We start from the raw sequence: 24,652 nt of genomic DNA, 5'->3' as shown, positions 1-24,652 counted from the left end.
ATAAAGCTCATAATCATCTTTACATATAGCAACTGCTTTATGGGTGGGGGTCTAATTAGAGTCTGCTATCATGTTGATTTGAATATTTTAAGCAGAAAAGAAATAATTTAAAAATATTATCTGTTTCTTCAGGTAACTTTACTAACTCCACATACACGGAGACCCAAGGTTTACTCCGATTTACCTTTGGAAAGGTCAATCATCTTCCACCCCAAGATCATAGAGGATTAGTTCATTTGCTAAATCAATCAAAATTTACTCCTGAGAGTTACTTGGTATTCATCCCACACTAAAACTGATCCACACTCAAAATCAAAGATTTAATATATCAGTAGCTTCAATTCTTATAATCTCCTGTACCAGTTTTCCATGAAACCAACTCATGGTCATGAAGACCTTTAATCCATTGACCCCTCCACTTCCATTAGCCTCTCCTTTTTCTTCCTCAGGTTGGAATTCACAGGTTTCCATTACTGTCAACCTTTCACAGGCACATTCTTTCTCAAGAGTTGTCTATCAGTCACTCGGGGGAAAAAAAACAGCCATTGATCCAATGGCCATTTGACTTCACCATGTCCAAAATTCTACAACTGAGAATTGTCACATAAAATCATACAAAAGGTGATTCAACAGTAGACAAAAGTCCAAAATCATTTCTCAGTAGCCTCCATGAAATTCCTTCCTCTTTCTCTCTCCCCATCTCTCCCTCTCTTTCTCTCTATCTCATTTCTTTCATGCATCCTTGGCATTCAGAAAAGTATGCATGTTTTGTTCTAATGGTTTCACTTATAACTCTGTTTCAATACTTATTTACCCATGATGAAACTTATGTCACTTCTTGGAAAAATCAAACCATGTCTTTTCCTTACTCCTCAAATTTTATGCCTTCTTGTTTCCACTGCACACATTATCTAGCACTTCACTGAGACAATCCTCAGATAGTATCTTTCTTCCTATTTCTTTTGTGCATACATTGTTTCTCTCCTCTTTTGCAAATAAAGTATTCCACCCCACCCCCCCACCCCACCCCCAGGTAATAAAGAATCTATCTGTCTCAATCTTCCCAGGACTTTCTTGGAGTGACTCCCCTCTCTCTCCTGAATTCTCATTCTCTTGATTTATCTTTTTCTTTACACAAACAAGATCCAGGTTGCTGTTGTTTAGTCATTAAGTTGTAGGTTTTCAGCCCCATGGACTATATAGCCTGCCCACTAGACTCCTCTGTCCATGGGACTTTCCAGGTAAGAACACTGGAATGGGTTGCCATTTCCTTCTCCAGAGGATCTTCCTGACCCAGGGATCGAACCCACATCTCCTGCATTGGCAGACGAATTCTTGACCACTGAGTCACCAGGGGACCATTAAATAAAATAAAAAGGAAGAAGCCCCTTGATTATTCATTCTTCCCTAGGTTCTCCCACACTTCTACTTTGCCCTTTTCCAACCATTTTCCATATTCCAGGTAAAATGATGTATTGGAGGTCAGCCATGTTGGTAGCTCTCCTCCCCGCCTCCCCATGAGTCTTGGACCATTTTTTCTCAGCACGGCTCTCCAGGCAGCCTGGCTTCCCTTGCTCTGCCATCTTCCTGACATGCTTGCCTATGGCAGCTCACACGGCTGTATCCTTCTCATCCTCAAATACCAGCTTAAATACTATTCTCTCAGGCAGGATTTTCCCAGTAATCTTCTGTTAGCAGTGACACAGGCATACCCCACTGCTTTATTTCCACCACAGAGCACGGTTCCCGACTCTTTAATGAATTTGCAGTGGGTTGCGTTTACATGTGCTTATCTGTTATTTTTCTTGCCCCCAGCTGACAAGACGTCTGTCTTTTTGTTCTCTGGGATATCCCTGATATTTAGCTCAGGGCCTTAATAAATGTTTATTCAATGAATGAATGACGAATACCAGCTGTGAGCTCAGGCAAATATGTACTTGAGCCAAAGGTAGATTTTAAATATGCCTGTCTGTGGCTCTTACTTCTTTGCTCCCAGTGTATATGTTCAGCAAGAGGAATGGACCTTGTCTACAGTATGTACCTGACAAATGTTTGTTGAATCGATGAATGACTGAAAGGGGGAATATGTATCAGAAACAAATATCAGATTCTTTGTAGTTTTTATTGGCCTTTTCTTAGCCTTTGGCCATTGGAATCATTTATAGATGATGCTATGTACTTAGAACCAGACCCTGGTTACTGACCCATGAACTTCATATTCTTTTTAACTCCCTGCTGAGGGTCTGAAAATGGTGAGACCTGCAGAGAAGTTAAAATTTCCAACTGAAAAAATAAGAATAATATTTGACTCTTTTTCCCCCTTAATCTGATATTACTTTTGAATATATATAAGCTGCCCCCGGTACAGGAAAATAAAATAGTCATATCAGATTGCATACTTACCTCATACATATTTATTATGCTTTTATTATCCATAATCCTGCTACCTAAAGGCTTCCCAGGTGGCATATGTGGTAAAGAACCCACCTGCCAATGCAGGTTAGACCTAAGAAACGTGGGTTCAATCCCTGAGTCGGGAAGATCCCCTGGAGGAGGGCATGGCAACCCTCTCCAGTCTTCTGGCCTGGAGAATCCCATGGACAGAGGAGCCTGGTGGGCTACAGTCCATGGGGTCACATGGAGTTGGACACGACTGAAGTGACTTAGCACACACACATGCTACTTAATTACAAATAAAATCATTAAACATCAAATAATCTTATAATAAAATTACTAGTTGGTATTCCTTATTTCAGGCAGATGGTAAATAATAATCCTACTTAATATGATAACATTTTGTTGCTTTAGTATTAATTTCTCCACCATTTGCAAAGTAGCATTCGGATGAATTCATTAATAATAGGGCCACAAGAGGCATCAGCTATCCTGTGCCATGGCCTTCAAGTAGTTTCAGGCTAAAATTATTGTATCCAAACCACATAGACTATAACCTTTGAACTTCTGCCATCTATTTATCTACTCAATAAGGCAAGTTTGAAAAGATCATTTAAGCAAGATCCTGGCTTCGTTAGATTAGTTGTCAGATCATCTCAAACAAACGCGGGACGACTTTCTAACTAGGCTGTGTCTCTGGTGGGTTCTTCAGTCTTCATAATGCACACAGAATACCCTCTTGCCTCATTTCCCGCCGGGGCAGCATGGAAATATACACATGTCCCTGTCAGCCTTGAGAATTTAGTCGAGAAAAGTCGTCACTCAAGACAATTTTCTCAAAAGGTATCTGGCCCATCCGTTCTTCTAAGTAGTTCACAATGAAAATGACAGTGGGTCAGCGATGGACCAGCAGAGACCCGTAAGAGCAGAACTGCCTAGCTGCTCTGACCTCATCGTATATATTGAGGTCCACGCAAAGAGGAGCCCAGGGAAACGAAGGGACAAGTCAACAAGAACGTGTTCTCAAGAGCGTATTAATCACATGACAATGTTTTTCAGTTTAAAACACCGGAGATAATTTCTATTGTTTTAAAGAACTTTGGCGATTTTTTTCAAATTTTGATTTTTCTCTCTTTTGTCTCATTTTCAACTTAAGTTTCTGTTTGTCACATATAACTGACCATAAATATTTTCTGAAATAAAAATATGTACATACAGATATACATAATTACACATATATATACACAGGTAACATATGTATGAAATACATAATACAGAGTGCATAACATATAACATAAATGAAATATATAACTAATTCTTCTAGCAACTCTCTCAAATCGAGTCACTGGACTTTTTGAGGAGAGTGTTTTTAACCAAAGAAATAAGTCTACTATAACACAGTTTTACCCCAAGGGAAGGCATGAGGAAAGTATTAGTGAGTAGGAAGAAAAATAGCCAAGTGACACTCAAATTACAAGTTAGCTCTTACCTATCCCATCTGATCACTGGACCATTGTGATATACACACAATTTTCAAAATCAATTTCTTTCTAGATTTAAGGCAGAAAATTTGAGCTTAGTCTTCTCACTTTGATCCTGTTATTGCTTTATCTTGGGCCATCGTTAAGCTATTTGGTAGCTTTTTCCCCCCATATTGTTTTTTCTTTTATCTCTATTTCATAGTCAGAAACAGCCTACCCAGGAGATCTCCTGGACTTTAAAAATTAATCTATTCATAATTTGTTAAGGAACGCTTGCTCTGTAGGCAGCACAATGCTAGACTTTGGGGATTAACGAGTCCAAGGCATAGTCTTTTTCTGTGTGTCCAGCCAGTAGCATAATCGGCTCATCTCCACTGCTGTGTGGGTGACATGAAAACAAACACAAGAGAAAGAAGAAACAAAGGCTGCTTTTCTGCGGGGAGGGGATGTCTGAGTTGATTTCAAGGAGAAAATCTGAACCTTGAAAAGTAGTGTGAGTTTGGTATGGTAGCTTTAAAAAAATGATATAGAATTTCTGAGGACAGGATAAGTAAAAATGTAAATATAAGCATGCTTTGCAGAAAATCCATAGATTTTGAGAACCTTGAGAAGCAGCATAGCATAAAAAATAATAACCACAATAATGATAGTTATTGTTGTGATTAATAATAATAACAATATTCAGTAAGCAGTTAAGTTTATATGCATTGGCTAATTATATCCTTACAACCCTTTGTTTTAGGTATTATCAGTATTCCCACTTGACACATGAGGAAATTGAAGTCCAGAGATGTTAACTCATTTTCCCAAAGTCACATAACCAGACCAAACATGATGGCCCCAGAGCTCACCCAACCAGGGCTAACCCATCATCTGCTGTGAACGTCCTGTGTGCCCTTAGGTGAGTTAGTTCACTTGTCTAGGATCCAGTGGTCTCATCTGTAAAGTGGGATTATATGGAACTACCTGCACAGAGTTATTAAATGCTTCTTAGCAAGTAGTTGCTACATGTTCCTTTTTCCACGGTTACTCTTTTCGTCCTGGTCACTCTTGCTGCTGCACTATAGTGTTCTCTTAGTTAGAAATGTAAGTAGAGGCTGGAAATAGAGATCTATCACAAACATTGTAGGTCCCTGAATGTCTGGTATTATCCACACAAAAATGAATATTGCTGTCTGTAAGTTACCCCAGGACAGGAGTACTGCTTGATGCGTCTAGTGTCGTGACGTCTGGTGGAGAATTGAAGGGTAGATTCGTACTAGATGCTGAATGCCCCAATGAGGTCGCTCACTCACACTCCTCGCTTCTTGAGATGCGGATCGGCGGGACCACGGGTTGTCATGAAGCGGTGTGAGATAACTGAATAGTACGTGAGGCTCTCCCCCTGAGGCCACGTGGAACCAGAGAACCACTGGAGTGACAGAAGGAAATGGGGAGAAAGAAGAGGTGGCTACCCTGCCCTTCGGGAGCATCAGCTGTGGGGAAACTCCCCAAGTCCACAATGCTTGGCCGAAAGTTCAGACCAATACCACGGCAGAGTGGTTCTGCCCCTCCTTCCTGCAGGACCGTCACCCATGAGACACCTTTGCTGGGAGGATTAACCCCAGCAGGAGGGCCATCCTGAAGAGATTCAGAATTGCCAGCCTCATCCCCTGAGGATCTGAGAATCCACCACCATCAGTGTGTTTATACTGCCTGTCTGCATCTCTATCAGTGATTCTTAAAATATTCTGCCACTTTCCTAAACCCTAAGCTGGACTAAGATTTTTTTTTAGTGGAAACTTTAAAAGAATGAAATGTAAACACTAAAAACTCACAGGTAACACTCCTCTAGGTACAATTATGGAGTGGTAAAGGCAAATCCTAGACAAAGAGTTTCGGATCACAAAACTATACTTTTTTTTTTTTTGCCAAATACAGTACAAAATAAATAAGCCCAGTGAGTTTTTCATAGACTATATTATTTTCAAGAAATTCATCTTTGATCCCTAAGCCTACAGTCCTCTTAAAGACTTTCCAGAAACACTGAAATAGAAGCAAAATGAGGAAGCCAGCTCAGTGCCATGAGACATGATACAGAAATGCAATGCTATTTCAATCACAACTTTTTTCTAACAGCTTCCTCAACTTAATGCTCTTCGCCATTGTGGTGTGTTCAATATCGCTGCACACTTGGAAGCAGGAGGCACTAATTTCCATGCCCCTGTTTTTATAGAAACTGAGGAGCAAGGATGACTAGGGAGGTGGGGACTTAAAAGACATTCAAAAAGATGATGGCTTTTAAGGTAGCGTAATGTCGGGCAGAGAAGTTATGCTCACACAGGACATTAAGGCTTTAAGGAATTGCAGGAGTCCATTAGGAAGAAATTGCTTGCTGAATTTTAGCCCTTCCTTCTTAAAAACACACTCCTATTACTTGTCATAGTTTGAGACAGACTTTAAATGTTACTTTTAGGAAGTGGGATCTGTTCTTTTAGGTCACTCTATTCTCTAACTTAGGAATCTTTTTATAAGAAGCCCTGCTTTATGTGATTGTTAACATTTGTTTTTTGGTTTGTAGGAAATCTCACATCAACTTTTATGGCAAATGCATTTCATTCAGTCAAACAGTCACTATGTCAGAACTCTTTCTGCGTGTGTGTATGTATGTTAGGGGTTGGACTGTAATGGTTAGCAAAATGGGACATAGATTTTTACACCCTAATGAATAAGATCGGTATTAAGAGCATAGTGACAAAAACAAGTGGTAACTGCTACAAAGGAGACGTATGTGTTTCCATGATAAGTCTAGCAGGTGAGAACAAGAGGGAATCTTGCCTAGACTTGGAAGGAGTAGAGAATATTCTAATCATCAGTGAGTCAATCCTGGATAGATGTCAAGGGTAATGAGAGAAAAATCACAGCCTCATTTAGCATCTGAAGTTGAAAATTGTATAAAACATTTCCTTATAATAAACAAAAACAGTTTCCTTTGGTTTGTAAAATCTCTTTTTAGAAACACACACGTGAATTTTCTCTAGTTACTCTCCTGTCCTAATCCTGAAAATTCAGACCCTGATTATTATAGCTGATTATTATAATAGCTGATTATTATAATAGCTGAAACTGAAGTTTATTGGAATAATGATGCAATCTAAAATGAATTTTCTTAAGTCCTCGTGAAAGGTCACAATTAGGTCCAAAGACTTTTTTTTTTTTTTTTAGTGAAAACTAGAAGCAAGTCTTAAATTGAGTGTTTTGCTTGCTTGCCCAGGTTGGATCCTCTTCACCAAAAATCATAACAGAGCAGACAAAATAAAAACACAACCCTCAGTCTAATAACTTCACTTATTGAAAACAATTCCTCTGTTCATCAGTGGGCGATAACAGAATTCCTTTTCATTTTTCTTGTGGACATTGCCAATGAAGACACACATTCCTAAATGACCATTTTAAATGCTTGCCCTAGAAATAAAAGCCAGACACTGTGTACAGAAAAAACAAAAAAATGCCTTGCTTCTGAAATCACTTTCCTGCTTCAACACATTTCACTATCTGAATTTATGGAGCTGTCCGAATTCCCATAATAATCATGGGATAATGAATCCCTTTGGCCAGGTAGCTGCAGGCTCTAAAATGGACTATTTGTTTTTAGGAGGAAAAAAAAATTAGTGGACACTGACACAATATTAATGGCTAGCTTAATCCACTCCTTGTTTTTCTTTGCTTTGATTAAAATATTCTGTGATCATATGGGCAGCACTCATAATCTTATACCAAGCGATAAAACTCAAAATAAAATGGCACATCTGTGTTTCTGCCAGGGAATTTTTAGTCACTGAGAAAGGTAAAAAGTTTTGTCTTAAAACCATTCACTTTATGATGTGTTATTTTTTTTAAACTAAAATGTATTCATCTTACACTTGAAATGCGTATCATGAATGTAATTCATTTTCTTCAACCATTAACACATGGGGGAGGTTTGAATCAAACAAAGCAAGCAAATTGGGCTCTTTCTCAGGCTTCTGGAAACCCCAAAGTTTTAGTAGTAGACCTATTAGTGCTTACTTTATTTGTTAATTTATAAGGTTTTAATCATATGTGGATCACTTAATCAAACATATGCAGTCATTCTGGCTGCAATATGGAAGTCTCTGCTGTTTGGCAAGTGCACAAATTAAAACTCTGCTCTAAGTGGGGCTCAGCTAAGAGGGGTGGGCTGGGGTGAGGGGTGGGAGGAGGGTCCGAGAGGGAGGGCACATATGTATACTTGTGAAGCAATTATACTCCAATAGAAAAAACCATAAACAAACTGTTTAAAACAACTTTTAAAACCCTGCTCTATAGAACACTGCTCACCTTTAGAGCAGGATGAACAGTGAAGTTTCTTATCCCTCCCATTTTACATATAGTAATAACAAGCACTGCGTTGGGCACGTAGGTTAACACCTTTAAACTAACCACAAACCAATAAGACAGTGCTTTTGCTGCCCCCATTTTACAGATGGAAAAGTGCAGAGAGGCTGTAATGAGTTGCCATGGTCACAGAGCTGAGAACTGGCAAAATGAGCAAGGACCAGATCTCCAACCCCTTGTAGAGGTCATGGGAAGAGTGTTATGAGAACCCACAGAGCCACTGCAAGCAAATCACTTGAGCCAGTATTTTTTGGCCTCATTTTTTAAAATTTATGTATTTATTTATTTATTTATGGCTATGCCTGGTATATATTGCTGTGCATAGGTTTTTCTCGTTGCAGATTGCGGGCTCTAGGTGTGATGGCTCAGTAATTGTGGCCCAGGGGCTCACTTGCTTTGAGACACGTGGGATCTTCCAGGACCATGGATAGAATCCGTGTCCCCTGCATTGGCAGGCAGATTGTTAAATCCTGGACCAACAGGGAAGTCCCTCATTTTATTTCCTTACTTTTCAGATCCATTCTAACCAAACAGAGAAATACCAAAAACTTCCGAGGAAAAAGGAAATGCTTCCCTTCCTTCTTTATCTCTGCCCGGGACTTATTTTCATAACGAGTAGTACTGGAAAACTACACTTAGCTTAGGACCTAGAAGGCCTCTAAGAAACCACAGTGGTTTGGTTTATCCTTTCATTGCAAACCTACTTAAAGAAATTCTCCACATTCTACACACAGAAAATCTATCAGATCATGTGAGCAACATTCAAAACAATGATTTAAACAGATAAAGAATTCACCTGCCAATGCAGGAGACACAAGAGACAGAGGTTTGATTCCTGAGTCAGGAAGATCCCCTGGAGGAGGAAATGGCAACCCTCTCCAGTGTTCTGGCCTGGAGAATCCCACGGACAGAGGAGCCTGGTGGGCTACAGTCCATGGGCCACAAAGAGTCAAATATGTCTAAGCGACTGAGCAGGCACATAGCTATATGGTGATCTTAACATAGCCACAGTCAAGAAGAATTATATTTCATCCTGAGGCCTTCACCCAGACAGCCCAGTCAGGACGATGCTTTGCTTTCTGTTTTCTTCATCGCATAGCAAGCTCCCTAGCACCCACTGCGCCTAAACCTGATGCATTTGCTTTGTTTTGCGTGGCAACCAAGGGCCACGTCGCACTGCGGTAACTGGCTTCTAGAAGTCCTCAGAGAATTCCTCTCTGCCCCATTTGCAGTCGCTCTGTTCATCCCATGACAGAGCTCTGCCATCCATCCTGTGCACATTTCCAGCTCAACAAAAAGCGAATTCCATGAGGTAGGACTTCAGAGTTGTTCTCATTCAATGTTACAAATGGTTCTCGGCTGACATTGATGAAACTCCTCAAATGTCTGATGGGACGCTGGTGACAAAGATAAATGCCATCCACCTGTGTGAGAGCAGGCACTCCTGTGAGTTGAGAAAAAGTGAGTAGGTTTGAAACTTTAGTCTGGAGGTCACCTCTAGCAGAACATTGATTTTAACCATTATCAACATTTAGTTTCTTTCTATTTAAATAACGAACATTGTCTACATTATTTGCTTAAGAAAATGCCAATTGCTATAATGACAGGATAATATTTACTTATTAAATGAGATAGTATGTGGAATATTTGAAATCATCTCTGTTGTAAAGGTGACTTCTCTCAAATCTTGCAGGGCCCTAAAATAGATGTATTGTTATTTTAAATATACAGTAATTACTGATTTGCTTGGCTATCTGCTTCAGATCATAAGTTCTAAAGGACAAGATGCACGAACAGATAAATAAGAAAATGAATGAATGAAGGAACAAATGTATTCTCATTCATCCCACTGTGCTCGGGCTTACAGACCATCCCTGTTAGCACTGTTACTCCCTTCTCTGAATCTAGTCAATCACTAGGATCCACTGCTCTTACTACCTAATTTTTAGGATAAAATGTGTGACCTCTTTCCTCATTCTGCTGCTGAAATCCAAGCCTTCTTCACTTGTACCTCAACTCTAGTTTTTTGTTGTTTTTTTTTTTTTCCCCCTTTGAAGGTCAGCTTTCATAAGACCACCAGCAATATTCATTTTCCCAAAATGCAAATCTAATCTTGCCACGCTCCTTCACAGGCTTCATCACTTGCTCACGGATGGCGTGCAAGGACCTCCATGGCCTGACTCACGTGCGGGTGTATCCTGATTTACGCCCCTCTGGTGGTGCAGACTCTAAGAGCCTCTCTACCCCTTCCACTGGCACTGACTGCTTTTTGGCTCCGTGCTCTATTTCTCTCAACCTTAATCTATTTCTCCGCAGCAAGGTGCAGCTCAGGTTGCCTCTTCCAGGAGCCCTCCAGCCTTCTGTGGATGCTCCTCCAGAAGGGCGCCCCATCCTGTCTCACGGGCACCTTGGCAGACACACCCCACGTTGTTCACAGGAGACATGGCAGCAGCCAGCTCCACACCTGACAAAATGATTAGCACGGATATTCTTCATCCATCCTTATTCTCTTCACTTAACGAGGGCCTGACTCAGAGAAAACACAGGAGGAATGAAGAACTCAGGCGAACCTTGTGGAACAAGCTGCCCCATCTCTGTTGACGCAAATTAAACACTGGTTTCTCCAGGACAATACATTGCAGCCTTCTACCTCGTAACCGAGTGTAACTTTATGTTTATAAATTTGAAAGTAATGAAAATCAGATTTATCTCCCTCATTTTGGATTTGGCTAGTTGTCCTAAACAACCAACGGGATGGAGGCCATTTAAAACACCTTCCATTTCATAAGAAGTCATTGATTTCTTTTCCTGGAAGTTGTACAGGTAACAATTTCCTAACCAAAACTGACTACATAATTGGTCTGTCTTTGCATTGGTAGAAAAACAAAAAGTCAATTAGATGGTTATTTTCAATTTTTTTTTTCCCCACTGCGGGTATTTCAGTCCTACCCACATATGTTCAAAATTAAACATATTTATTACCTTATAGTTCAACTTATTAATAGTAAAAGGTGTAAAATCTCCAAAAGCAGAAAACTGGCAACCAGTCCAGAGTTCTTCCATTTTTGGGCCAGCAAAGCTGAACCCCAAAGTCAGGAGGAAAATTCATGTGTGTTCTTGCTATTGAGGACATACCTGTTCTGTCCTAAATCTTGCCTTTGTCACAAAGGTTGAATTGACATAGAAATTATGTGGCAGATTGCTAAGAATGGCAACAGTAAAATATTGGCCAGAAATTACGCCGGAGGCAGGCTTTGCCCACAGATAAGGGGGAAAGTCCCATTCAAACCCTCCAGTCTTTGTGTCTAATCAAACAATGGGTAGCAATTGCACAGAAATCCCTGGCATAACAATAGACTATAATCACTCTGTAACATAAATCTTTAAACCGATCCTAAGCTTCTGGATTAAAGTGAGTCGTGGAGTATCAAAGAAAAGGGTGGAGGCTCTGAAACATAAAATAAGGAAATGACATGAAGTGTCATTTATTAAAGCTGCCCTAGACATAAAGGGGGCACCATAATAATCATTGAGTGATGGCTGCAATCAAGGCTCAGTGACAGGCCATTGAGATCTAAAATGAAAAATTGAATTATTACTAAATAAAAGGTTCTGTTTTCATTGTTGAATTTATTCATGTATTTAATACAATTTAGTTATCTTGGGGGTTATATTTGAAGGTCAAAGAATAAAAGGGAAGCATTTAGCCTATTGCAAAGATGTCCCTTGGTTCTGGGGAGTTCTCCTGGATTTAGAAAAAAAGGTTACATCTCTTATTTAGGCTTTATGAGAGTAGACATTTCTCTAAGGAAGGACAGAGCACCAGAGGATGGAGAGAGGCAGAGACAGAGATGGAGGCAGAGATAGAAATAGATAAGGGCAGCCCTGGCGGCTCAATGGTAAAGAATCCACTGCCAATGCAGGAGACGGGTTCAATCCCTGGGTCAGAAAGATCCTCTGGAGAAAGGGCAACCTCCTCCAGTATTCTTGCCTGGAAAATTCCAGGGAAAGAGGAACCTGGTGGGCTGCAGTCCATGGGGTCACAGAAGAGTTGGACATGACTTAGCCACTGGAAAACAACAACATAGGTGAACTGGTTCATATAATTCTGGAGGCTCACGTGATTATGCAGGCTGATCTGCCATCTGCAAGCTGGAGACCCAGGAAGCCCTATGGTGTAGCTCCAGTGCAGAGTATGAAGGTTCTAGGACCAGAAAAGTTGATGATCTAAGTCCCAGTGCAAGGGCAGAAGAAGACTGCTGTCCCAGCTCAAGCGGTCAGGCAGAGAACAAATTCCCCTGCATCCTGCCTTTTGTTTTCGTCAGGCCTCCAGTGATTTGGATGAGGGCCAACGACATTGGGGAGGACAGTCTGCTTTACTCAGGGCACTGATTCAAATATTCATCTCATCCAGAAACACCTTCACATACACACCTAACATTTCTCTAATGTCTGGGCACCCCATGGCCCAGTCAGGTTGACACATAAAATTCTAGCAATGAGTCACTGTGTAATGACCACAGTGATACATATTAGACAGTGATATCCACTGCATCCATTGTGTTCAAACGCTGTCATGTCCAACTCTTTTGTGACCCCCACGGACCGTAGTCCACCAGGCTCCTCTGTCCATGGCATTTCCCAGGCAAGAACACCAGAGTGGGTAGCCGTTTCCTTCTCCAGGGGACCTTCCTGACACAGGGATTGAACTTGCATCTCCTGCATTGGCAGGTGGGTTCTCTAACACTAAGCCGCCAGGGAAGCCCATCATGTCTATTAGACAGCTGCTGATCTCCTACCATTGAGCATCTATCTAAAACCTCATATTTGTATGACATTTATGCTTTAATTTGCTTGCAAAAGTATTTAAGCTCCCAGCCCTAAAAACAGCAGAAAACTACTTCTTCTCTTGAATGAGAGTTCCTAATTTTAACTAAGAACCAGCAATTTAAAAAAAGCATAGACATACTGGGGATTTTTTTGTCTGCTTACTTTTTGGGCTTTTTCACTTAACTTTCCCTCTTGTTGAGCCACCAGTAGCTTCTCCTGATCTTTCTTCTTGTCAGAGTCTATAGTAAATATTCACTTAAGTAACACAGTTCAAGTCCCTTGGACTGCAAGGAGCCCATTGCAGCACATTGACTGGCTAGTCAATCCTAAAGGAAATCAATCCTGAATATTCATTGGAAGGACTGATGCTGAAGCTGAAGCTCCAATACTTTGGCCACCTGATGCAAAATGCCAACTCATTGGAAAAGACCCTGATGCTGGGAAAGATTGAAAGTAGGAGGAGAAGGGGAGGACAGAGGATGAGATGGTTGGATGACATCATTGACACAATAAACATGAATTTGAGCAAACTCCAGGAGATAGTGAAGGGCAGGGAAGCCTGGTTTGCTATAGTCCATGGGGTCACAAGGAGTCAGACATGACTTAGTGACCGAACAACACAGCACATTTTGAAGCAAATATTTATAAGTCTTAATCTTTTCCAGTCCTTTTATTTTCTCCTGGAAGAATAAGTTTATAAGCAGTGACCTCAAAGTCTTCCAGAAACTTTAACTCCAATGCCAATGGCCCCTCCAGTGACTCAATGCTAGTGTGATGCTCATTTATCATGCTTTTATTTTAAAATATCACCCCCTGAAAAGCAAACATTTTTTCCTGAGTCAAAGTTATGGAAAAGAGAAATTGTGTTTTGTTATTAAGAAATTGAAAGGTGATTGATCACAGCAAGGTGAAATCTTTTCCCTACCTAGGTATATTTCCCCAGAGAGCTTTCCTTTAAAGTCCTGTAGTCATGTTTTCAAATGTCCAATGATTCAAAATGAATTCTTACAGCCTTGACAGACTTGGCAAGCCTTAGTTGATATTTTGCTGCTGTATTATCTATTAATCTAGTCCTGGAGAAAGGAGGGAGAAGAGATGACTCTATCTGGCCGGCTTCCTAAGCAACCTTCTCTGCCAGGCAACGTGTCTGATCTTTGATTTCGAGCCATGCCCAGGGAAGCAGAGAGTCGGACAAGAGACATGTTTCCAGAGGAACCTAAAACCCTCTTGATGTAAGTTACTCATCCTGGATGCATTATCAAGTAGGAACAGCAGGCCATTGAATTAGGGTCTTGCTGCTGCAAAAACCATGCAATTATAATTCTAAAACAAAAGCCCAAACTATAGGCTATTAAACTTTTCAAGATAATAGCCCCTGAGCATGTAAGTAATGATTTTTCAAATGTGTGTGCCATGTTTTTGGCAATTACACACCATAGAAGACATATTCATTTTCTTTCCATTGGTGTTTGTCAAGAATATGCCAGGCTTCCGTGGTGACTCAGGTGGTAAAGAATCTGCCTGCAATGCAGGAGACCTGGGTTCTATCCCTGGGTCGGGAAAATACCCTGGGGAGGGAATGAAACACACTCTAGTATTCTTGCCTGAATTTCAAGGCCAAAGGAGCCTGGTAGGCCACAGTCTATGAGTCAGATATGACTGAGTGACTAACACTTTCACTTTTTTCTCTCTTTTTTCTTTTCAAAGGATATGCCAGTAAATCACTGCTGCCTAAAGAGTTTCCAGCTCAAAAGCCCGTGTCTCCCATCATTGCTTCAAATTTCCCATCTCTGTGTTACTGCACCCATCAGATCAAAGTCGACCCAATAGTTCAGTTGAATTCCAAACAGAATTGAAAATAGATTTTAATGGTCAACTGTCATGTGTGTGTGTGAGAGTACATCAACCGGGAAAAGGTCTATTAAATATTTATGGAAATCATTTTTTTGGTCTCCAAACAGCACAGTTCGAATTAAACTGCCTCATAAGAAAAACCGTGTCATCACAGGTAACTCTGTACTACTGCTGAGATTGCCAGGCTCTTTTCAAATGTTGCCCAAATGGATGGAAAGGTACAGGTCTCTCAGATTAGCATTTTTGGCAGACTTTCCAGCAATCTGTCGTGATTTTGGCATTCTCAAAGACCCTTGTTGGTCCTTGCAAAGGAAACTGCTAAATGCTGTTTATTCATTTATGGCTCCTAATTTTTAAATATACCTTTTTAAGTTAATATTTATTTATTTGGCTGCATAGGATCTTCATTGCTGCACGCAGGATCTTCATCGCATCATTGGAGTCGTTTACTGCGGCACACAGACTCTCTAGCTGTGTGGAGCTCAGGAGGTGTGGGCAAGGGCTTGGTTGCTGTGCAGCACGTGTGAACTTAACTCCCCGGCCAGGGATCGAACCCATGTCCCCTGCATCGCAAGGCGGATTCTTACCAGGGAAGTCCCTAGATAACACTTTTTCAGACATAACATGCTTTGACTGTTAGTGGGAAAATAACATCACCTGTATAAAAGTTGTGCTGTTTGGTATCCCTTCTTTCTATTTTAGGACTTCCCTGGTGGCTCAGATAGTAAAGCATCTGCCTGTCATGTGGGAGACCCGGGTTCGATCCCTGGGTCGGGAAGATCCCCTGGAGAAGGAAATGACAACCCTCTCCAGTACTCTCGCCTGAGAAATTCCATGGATGGAAGAGCCTGGTAGGCCACAATCCATGGGGTTGCAAAAAGTCAGACACGACTGAGCAACTTCACTTTTCTATTTTAAGGGTTACTGCTCCTTCCGCAAGAGTAACCCAACAAAAAAACTGCATGGGCCACTTTTGGACAACAACTGTATTTTCCCTTCCAGTTAATGCTTGGACTTGTTAAATTCTACCACAGCATAATATGCAAAATTTCAAGTCCTCTCCCCCACTGCTTAATGGATGAGAAAGCTCCCTGCACCAGCTGAGATCTGCATGACTTCCAAATTATGTGGCTGGGGTGGCGGCTGGAGCTGGGACAGGCAGGGAGGTTGTCTCCTAATTACCCATGGCTGCAATTTGCCTTGGCTGTCTGTTCACACAGAGTTACACTGGAAGTCCCCGATTTTTTTTCAGGAAGGAAATGAGTGTGATTCTCTTTTTCATGGGAAAAAGCAAATAAACAATTATCTACTCTGTCCTTCAGCTTTGAAATGGTCCTGCCGTACCCTCACGTAAGGAAAAAAGGAAGTGACTAAGCGATAGAATGTTGAGGTTTGACTTGGAGAAAAGTGTCCAAATCAGGTTACCTCTCCGATTATTTTCCTTTTCTACAAGACCATTATAAAATGATATGATGTGATTTGCCACAGCTGTTTTACCCACGAGGCTCCAGAAATGTTTTAGGACGATTCACCTATGACCTGTGGTTGAGTTGATGTGCCAAAGCCCTTCCTCCCGGTAGCATGAGAAGCAGAGACCAGAGTGTCTGCTCAACTGTGTTGTCATGAGAAGTGGCCACAGGTGAGGGGCTTGATTGAAAGTTACCAGACCAAGACTAGATACAGTTCTGCTGGCTAAACAGAAGCAAGCAAAGTACATTTTCACAAAAAGTTCTCAAAGGTCACAGTTCAGTTCAGCTCAGTCGTTCAGCCATGTCTGACTCTTTGCGACCCCCGTGGAATGCAGCAAATCAGGTCTCCCTGTCCATCACTAACTCCTGGAGTTTACTCAAACTCATGTCCATTGAGTCGGCGATACCATCCAACCATCCCATCCTGTCATCCCCTTCTCCTCCCACCTTCAATCTTTCCTAGCATCAGGGTCTTTTCAAATGAGTCAGTTCTTCATATCAGGTAGCCAAAGTATTGGCGCTTCAGCTTCAGCATCAGTCCTTCCAATGTATATTCAGGACTAATTTCCTTTAGGATGTCCTGGTTGGATCTCCTTGCAGTCCAAGGGACTCTCAAGAGTCTTCTCCAACACCACAGTTCAAAAGCATCAGTTCTTCGGTGCTCAGCTTTCTTTACAGTCCAACTCTCACATCCATACATGACCACTGGAAAAACCATAGCTTTGACTAGATGGACCAACCTTTGTTGGCAAAGTAGTGTCTCAAAGGTCACAGCACTCATTAATGAGAGTATCATTAAGTCACCTTTGAACTTCCGTTCCTTGATCATATTCTATAACACACTAAAGGGAAAACTGTTTTATTGCTTTTGCTGAAGGCTTAAGGTGGGTATTATTAGTAAAGAACCCACCTACCAATGCAGGAGACATAAGAGACTTCATTTCCATCCCTAGATTGGGAAGATCTCCTGGAGAAGGAAACGGCAACCCACTCCAGTATCCTTGCCTGAAGAATCCCAAGGACAAAGGAGCCTGGTAGGTACAGTCCATAGGGGCCTAAGGAGTCAGACACAACTGAAGTGACTTTTAGTATGCATGAAAGCTTAAAAAGAGAAAGTTTATATTGATCTAATGATTATTATCTTCTCCCCTGTGTTCTTAGAGGAGAGGAAAGCTAAGTGCAAGTATAAAAAGAAATTACGTAATTCAACTACTTCCAATGACCTGGATGATAAGAATTAACTCAAGTTCCAAGTCAAAGAAAAAGTATGCCTGTGTGTGTTAAGGGGCTGGGGGGGGGGGGGCGGGTTTCACTTATTACTCCATATAATCAATTAAAAACACAAAAATAAATTTATTTCAGTTATTTACTTCCATTTACTCTAACATCCAGGGTGGTTTTATTTAGGACCATAGAATACATTTTAAAACCACAAGAATCAAAGTAACTCCTCTTAGCATCCCAAACAGTTGATGGAAATTGCATATCTCATCTCTTCTTTCTAAGCTCATGGGAGCCCTGGGTGTTGTAATGAGTGACAGGATGTCCCCAGCAGAGTCTTCTGTCTTCACTCAAGTTATCTTCTCTGAGTGAACCCTGGAGCAACATGAATCAGAGAGACAGGGTGTGTGGACTGGCCCACTGGTAAATTCCCCGCACTCCCACAAGACCAAGTGATGTCTGCCTTACCTTGGCAAAGGTCTCCATGTACCTTGAAGGAAGTGATGCTTCTCAGGCCCTGGAATCTCACTGCTGGTTTCAGGTAGAGGTTACAGAGAAATGATGAGGGGTGTCTGAGCTAAGAAGCCCTGAAAACAAGCCAGAAAGCCTCTAAAGTTAGCACTGCCTTTCCCCCAATCTGGAGTTACTCATAAAATTTGAAATCTACGAAAAATGAAAATTTAATTTTACCACGTTGATTTGGATTTGTTCTTACTTTAATTTCTGGCAGAAGCAGCTTGCAGGAGCCAGAGGATGCTCTCTCAATGGAGAAGATGTCAGGTGACACCGTCAAGGTTACCGAGTGTCTGATCAATAGAACTGTACAGACAGGAGAGCGATGAGGCGGCCCAGCTGTCAGGAGATAAGCAGAGAGATGGGGAGAATGTCACCGCAGGGCTGCTGGTGTGAGGGGACATGCCACCTGCCCTAGACAGAGCAGGTGAAGGGGAGCAGGAAAGAGAGACCTGAGTTCCTCTTGGACCGAACAGGCTCAACTCAGGTCTCACCATGTCGCAGGTGTTACAGCCAAAGAAACAGCAAGAGGAAAATGCAGCTGGAACTATTTTAATGACATACGAAATTAGGCAAGAGAATAGACGGGAATAATTAACAGCAGAATAGTGCAAAGTGGAACTCAAAGTAAGGGCGGGAGAAATAGGCGTGTGCCTTAGGAATGTCTGCTGATAGCAGGCGTTTGACAGCTGCGATGCAGAGCAACTGGCATGCAAGCCTTTTCCTCCTACCTGAGAGCTCAGGACACTGAAGTTCAGAGAAGTGGCTTCCTCAAAGCCACAGGGGGAGCCCTGAGTGGGTCAGATCATGATCTCCACTGCATCACACTGCAGCCTCCTGAAGGGCACAAGCATGAATTATTAATATTTGATCCTTGTGACCTGAACTGACTCCACCTCCCAAAATGATTCTGACCTTGCGACTAAGAGACAAAAACATTTGCAGATATCCCTTTCTCCCTCCCGCACAGAATGGCCAACACATTAAGAGAAGACAGTGGTCCACATACCTAGAACCTTGGAAACACCCAGAAAGGAAGCTATGAGGTCCTAGAGAAAATGCTTGACCCAGAGGCAGAATTCCTGTATTCAAATTATAGCCCTGCCTCTGACCAAGTCATTATGTGACTTTGAATAAGACACTTAAGCATTCAGAGACTCTGCCTCTTCGTCAGATTGATGGGATTAAAATATGGAAGAGTTATTGCATGCAAATAGAGTAGTGGGCACCTACTAGGTGTTCGATATGTCTGTAGGCATCACGACTAGAGTCACTGCTGTGTATGAAAAGAAGGCCCTCCTGCAGTCAGGCTGTGAAGGTGTACATTGCGGGCTCAGCGATCTGGGTCCTGGTGGAACATGGAGATAAGAGGGAGCTCTCAGGACCTGGGATGGTTGATGGGAACAGGCAGCGCTGGACAGCATGGCTCAAGAAGGTTGAAGCAAAGACCTGGAGGAGAGTTCAAGTCAGAAGTTCATCTTTAGCTCCCCAGGTCAACATCCGGAAGACATGTTGTGTAAGACAATTCAATGAAGACGGCTCAGGGTCTGATTTCGTAATTTATGTACATCTTTTATCTCTGACAAAAGCTTTTCTGCAGTGAGGTGGGAAGTCATCTTTAGGTGAAAACATTTTAGGAAAACTGGCCCAGGGCTTTCTTGGTGACTCAGTGGTAAAGAATCTGCCTGCCAATGCAGGAGACACAGGTTGGATCCCTGGTCCCAGAAGATCCCATATGCCTTGGGGCTAAGCCCATGAGCACAACTACTAAACCTGTGCTCTAGAGCCCAGAAACCAAAACTGCTGAGCCCATAGGCCACTAGTACTGACCCCGTGATCCACAAGAGGAATGATCACAGTGAGAAGCCCATGCCCCACAACTAGAGAAAGTCCACACAGCAATGAAGACTACCACAGCCAAAAAATAAGCAAATAAATAAAATTATTTTTAAAAAAGAACCTGGCCTGGGTACCCAGTGAAAAGTTGATAGCTTTGAGGTCAGTAGAACCTGGAATATTTTTTAGTAAAATTCTTTGACTTTAATGATATGAACAAAAATTAAACCATCTGCCTGACCTGTAGCACATGAATTAAAGGTTAAGCTTTACTGCCTCTCTTTACATAAACTTCTTGTTTTGTTCATTTACCAATCCACTTTATTGACACATCTTCTATGATATTCAAGTGCCATGGTCCACATCATTTTAACTGACTAAATTAGCATTTAATTACCATTCATCAATTATTATTTAATTGATTAAATGCAGATTTTGTCAGTTTAGGCACACTATTTGCTCAGAATGTTAAAATATATTTGGTAGCTTCAGATGATCTCTGAAAGCTGAATGTATCCATATGTATACTTTTTATATTCATCAAGTTAACATGATCATTGGAGTACAAAATGAAGCAGGGCAAAGGCTAACAGGGTTTTTCCAAGAGAACACACTGGTCATAGCAAACACCCTCTTCCAATAACACAAGAGAAGACTCTACACATGGGCATCAGCAGATGGTCAACACCAAAGTCAGACTGACTATATTCTTTGCAGCTGAAGATGGAGAGGCTCTATACAGTCAGCAAAAGCAAGACCAGGAGCTGACTGTCACTCAGATCATGAACTCCTTATTGCCAAATTCAGACTTAAATTGAAGAAAGTAGGGAAAACCACTAGACCATTCAAGTGAAAGTTGCTCAGTCATGTCTGATTCTTTGCAACCCCATGGACAGTTCATGGAATTCTCCAAGCCAGAATACTGGAGTGCGTAGACTTTCCTTCTCCAGGGGATCTTCCCAAACCAGGGATGGAACCCAGGTCTCCCGCATTGCAGGCAGATTCTTTACCAGCTGAGCCACAAGGGAAGCCCAAGAACACTGGAGTGGGTAGCTTATCCCTTCTCCAGGGGATCTTTCTGACCCAGGAATTGAACCGGGGTCTCCTGCAATGGAGGCAGGTTTTTTACCAACTGAGCTATCAGGGAAGCCCGACACTAGATTATTCAGGTAGGACCTAAATCAAATCCCATACAATTATACAGTGGAAGTGAGAAATAGATTCAAGCAATTATATCTGATAGAGTGACTGAGGAACCATGGATGGAGATTTGTGACATTGTACAGGATGCAGGGATCAACACCATCCTCAAGAAAAAGAAATGCAAAAAGGCAAAATGGCGGTCTGAGGAGGCCTCACAAATAGCTGAGAAAAGAAGAGCCATGAAAGGCAAAGGCAAAAAGGAAAGATATACCCATCTGAATGCAGAGTTCCAAAGAATAGAAAAGAGAGATAAGAAAGCCTTCCTCAGTGATCAATGCAAAGAAATAGAGGAAAACAATAGAATGGGAAAGTCTAGAGATCTCTTCAAGAAAATTAGAGCTACCAAGGGAACATTTCATGCAAAGATGGGCTCCATAAAGGATAGAAATGGTATGGACCTGACAGAAGCAGAAGATATTAAGAGGAGGTGGCAAGAATACACAGAACTGTACAAAAGAGATCTTCATGACCCAGATAACCGTGATGATGTGATCACTCACCTAGAGCCAGACATCCTGGAATGCAAAGTCAAGTGGGCCTTAGGAAGCATCACTACAAACAAAGCTAGTGCAGGTGATGGAATTCCAATTGAGCTATTTCAAATCCTAAAAGATGATGCTGTGAAAGTGCTGCACTCAGTCTGCCAGCAAATTTGGAAAACTCAGCAGTGGCCACAAGTCTGGAAAATGTCAGTTTTCATTCCAATTCCAAACAAGGGCAATGCCAAAGAATGTTCAAACTACAGCACAATTGCACTCATCTCACAGGCTAGCAAAGTAATGCTCAAAATTCTCCAAGCCAGGATTCAATAGTACATGAATGGTGAACTTCCAGATGTTTAAGCTGGTTTCAGAAAAGGCAGAGGAATCAGAGATCAAATTGCCAACATCTCCCGGGTCATCAAAAAAGTGAGAGAGTTCCAGAAAAACATCTACTTCTGTTTTATTGACTATGCCAAAGCCTTTGACTGTGTAGATCACAATAAACTGTGGAAAATTCTTCAAGAGATGGGAATACCAGACCATCTGACCTGCCTCCTGAGAAATCCGTATGCAGGTCAAGAAGCAACAATTAGAACCGGACATGGAACAACAGACTGGTTCCAAATTGGGAAAGGTGTATGTCAAGGCTGTATATTGTTACCCTGCTTATTTAATTTATATGCAGAGTACATCATGCAAAATGCTGGGATAGATGAAGCACAGGCTGGAATCAAGAGTGCCAGGTGAAATATCAATAATCTCAGATATGCTGATTATACCACCCTTATGGCAGAAAGTGAAGAACTAAAGAGCCTTTTGATGAAAGTTAAAGAGGAGAGTGAAAAAGTTGGCTTAAAACTCAACATTCAGAAAACTAAGATCATGGCATCTGGTCCCATCACTTCATGGCAAATAGATGGTGAAACAGTGGAAACAGTGAGAGACTTTATTTTTGGTGGGGCTCCAAAATCACTGCAGATGGTGACTGCAGTCATGAAAGTAAAAGACACTTGCTCCTTGGAAGAAAGGCTATGACCAAATTAGACAGCATATTAAAAAGCAGAGACATTACTTTGCCAACAATGGTCTGTCTATTCCAAGTTATGGTTTTTCCAATAATCATGTATGGATGTGAGTTAAACTATAAAGAAACCCAAGTGTTAAAGAATTGATGCTTTTGAACTGTGGTGTTAAAGAAGACTCTTGAGAGTCCCTTGGATAACAAGGAGATCCAACCAGTCCATCCTAAAGGAAATCAGTCCTGAATATCCATTGGAAGGACTGATGCTGAAGCTTAAACTCCAATACTTTGGCCACCTGATGCAAAGAACTGACTCACTGGAAAAAACCCTAATGCTGGGAAAGATTGAAGGCAGGAGGAGAAGGGGACAACAGAGAATGAGATGGTTGGATGGCATCAGTGACTCAATGGACATGAGTTTTAGCAAACTCCAGGAGTTGGTAATGGACAGGGAAGCCTGGCATACTGCAGTCCATGGGGTCACAAAAAAGTTGGACATGACTGAGTGACTGAACTGAACATGTTCATGGTTTAAAGGAAAACCAACAGAGCATAAAAGCAATGCTCTTGATCCACTTTATTCTACTTCTTCTTGTTCAGCTTCATTCCGAAGAGCTAACCACTGTCCTTGCTTTTTCTTCATGTTGTTCTTTATTATCTTCATAAATGTTAATAACTTTTACACCACTACTTCTATGTAGGCATTATGTACTAACTCCAGATCACAGAAGCTGTGAACTTAGCTAACTGATACCCCTTCTCACAATTATTTTTCTCTCTCCAATTTTTGAAAGTTCTTTCTCTAGTAACTCCATCTATAAGATCAAATGATATGTTGAAAACCACTATTTACTGTTCTGCCAATGGTAAACACTATCCCTTGAGTACTTAGCCTATAAATAGTGCATGATTGATGAACCTTTCTCTCCCATCTTCAGTTAACTATAGACTTTTACATTATCGAGATTAATGATATTTATATTCTGGCTTGAAATTATGGTTAATTGTGAGGTTTGACTATAATTTAAGCACTGCAGTTCAAAATCAGTAGAGTATTTACATTTCTAGTAAATATTACTCCCTGGGGACCCATGCTAGACAGAGGTCAACACATTTCCTTCCCCCGGGGTCAGAAGTCAGGACACACAAGCCATGTAGAAATGCCTGTTCCCAGCCGAGCAGTCAACAGCTTTTTCTGCTGGTAATTCACCAGGTATTATATCCATGCCATGTTTTCCTTTTTGACCTATTTGATCCACAATCATTCTTATCATATTTTTTCCTTCATCATTCTAACATTGGTGTGTAATATTAATTAAGAGATCTGGGTCACCCTTCAGCTCCATGAAACATTTTTTGTTGTATCTTTAATTTCATTTCATAGTTTATTTCTGTTCATTCTTTCTGGAATGCTTATTTATCAGACATTGGCCCTTCTCTATTGTTCCCGTATGCTTTAATCTTTCTCTGATATTATATGTTAAGTTGTTGAATTTTCTGGGGCTTTTACTCAATTATTGCCACTAACCTTTCTATTTATTAACATGTTTATGTTAACAATATTTTTAATTTTCAGGAGATCTTTGTGTCCTTGATTACTCATATTTCATAGCATCCTGAACTTATCCTTAGATTTGACATTTTCTTTATTTCTCTGAGGATAATAATTAAAGGTTTTATAAAATCAAGATAGTAATAATAACATTTAAAACACTTGACTCATCCTTAAATTTTCCTGGCTTCCTCTTCAATTTGTTGTCATGATTATTTATCTTTTTCTTTTGCATGTGGGCAGTCTTCAGCTGACTGGTAATTGCTGACTTTCATTTTCCCTATCCTGAATCTCAGTATATTCTTTGGTGAACTGCTCCTTGAATGGAAGCCAGTCTGGGGGCTCTGTTGATATGGGTGGGCTTGCAGACTTGATGGATAGGTGGACAGCAAATAATATCA

Source organism: Dama dama, chromosome 30 (genome assembly GCF_033118175.1).
Source record: "Dama dama isolate Ldn47 chromosome 30, ASM3311817v1, whole genome shotgun sequence".
NCBI lineage: Eukaryota > Metazoa > Chordata > Mammalia > Artiodactyla > Cervidae > Dama > Dama dama.
The sequence above is the reverse complement of the archived record's forward strand: the minus strand, read 5'-3'. Positions refer to the sequence as shown.